Raw genomic sequence first — 1,798 nt, 5'->3', positions numbered from 1 at the left:
AAGCCACTTGGTATGCTGAATTCACTGGGGGGAAACCAGGGAGAGACTGGGGGAGTTTTACTGCTATAAAAGAAAGATGATGAGGTGAGAAATCTATAGCAAGGAACTCAGAATCAATGGACTGGAGACACAAGTATATAAATACATCCTACATATATACACACATATATTTATATCAGAAATAACAAAAATAAATGGTCAGTCCTAAGGAGGATCCAACTCAAGAGATATTGGATAATAAGAAGGCAATAGATGAATGAAGAGCTCTATAATAGAAGGACTGAATAGCAGAATGAACTAATTAAGAGCAACAAGACTCAAGAGTTTGGTGTCATAAGGGTAATTGGAAGGACTGGATATAAAGGTAAGTTAAGAGATACGGAATATGTAAGTGGAAGGATCAGTATGATAGGTGTTTCAGAATGAGAATACTGAGTAGAGAAGAGCTATTTTGAGAATTAGTGACAATCTATAGAGAAATGACATTGAACTGAGAGGAGTTTTAGAGTGTCATACAGTACAGGTAAGGAAAATAACTGACAGGTAGACACAGTATAGAGAAACTTAAGAACTTAGAGGAAAAAGAATTTTAAAAGATTCCTGAAAGAGCAAACGACCTTGAAAAGAATAAGAAAAAGCTGTCATTACATTTTCCAGTAGCAATATTGGATGCAAGGAGATAATGGAGTCATACTTAAAAGCACATGAACTTTTTGTTATAGTTAATTCACCTTTTAAAATAAAGGTCATAGTTTCTTTTTCTGGTAACAACTTGCTGTCTCAAGAAAGAACTGGTTCAGTGAGTTTTAGAGAAGCAAAAAGATTTTCATCAGTCCCACTCCAGACTGGAAAAAGCATCAAGTTCTCTGTTACAGTTATAATCAGAATGTTATAGCAGTATAAGTCATTTTTGGTGATTAACATCTGCTTCTTCAAACTGTCCAACAATTGTTGGTGTGGTATCTACCTCCATGCCATCTTCATAACCTCTTATTAAATCTCCAGCCATGTTATACTGGCTGCTCACAGGCTGAGAAAGCATTCCTTCTGATCTCTCCAAGGTGGCTTGGCCTCCTGCTGTTAAATGTGATAATCCTTCTTCATAGGTATAAAACATAGGGATATATCTTTGTCTTTGTTCGTGTGCGTCCGTGTCATATTTTTCTCCATCATAGTCATCTGAATCTTCATCCTCAGAATCTGGATGCACATATTGCAGTGAACACTGCCTCCAATGTTAATTTATCACTAGGTACAAATCTAAATTCAGAAATAAGTTCTACATCATCATCACTGTCTTCTTCACCAGCAACAGGTTCTTTTGATTCTTCTCCAAATTTGGCATTTACCATAACAAACAAATGCTCTGACAGTTAGGCATTTGGGTCCCTGGACACTGTATGTAAACTAATGGTGGGATATTCCAGTGAGACTCCTAATCCAGAACCATCTAACCAAGACAGGTGGCTGTCAGCAATGTATCAGGTGCCAGTGCCAAGGCCCGTCCCATTCAGGACAGCCTCGGTATCTGGCTGCTGGTGCCGTAACCCTTCAGTGGGCCTGGAGGGCAGGAAATTCCTTGAGAAATTCATGGTAGCATCAAGGGTGGAAACACAGACTGGGATGAACATAGTTTTAACAGTTAAATAAATTAGCAAGGAAATTCAGTGGGTGAAATGAAGATATTCTTAGGCATTTTAGTTCTGAGAAGGTTGATCCTCTAAATACATTCTTTGAAGTGCTGTTGGAGGACAAAAGATCCTTCTAGGAGGATGCAAAAAAATGTAGGAGGTATATG

General features: G+C 38.1%; 1 pseudogene; it reads right to left on the bottom strand.

Moving 5' to 3' along the window:
- Positions 1 to 904: 904 nt before the first annotated feature.
- On the bottom strand, positions 905 to 1,592 carry LOC133768038 (methylosome subunit pICln-like; annotated as a pseudogene).
- Positions 1,593 to 1,798: the final 206 nt, after the last annotated feature.

Source organism: Lepus europaeus, chromosome 10 (assembly GCF_033115175.1).
Source record: "Lepus europaeus isolate LE1 chromosome 10, mLepTim1.pri, whole genome shotgun sequence".
In the NCBI taxonomy this organism is placed as follows: Eukaryota; Metazoa; Chordata; class Mammalia; order Lagomorpha; family Leporidae; genus Lepus; species Lepus europaeus.
The sequence above is the reverse complement of the archived record's forward strand: the minus strand, read 5'-3'. Positions and strand labels throughout refer to the sequence as shown.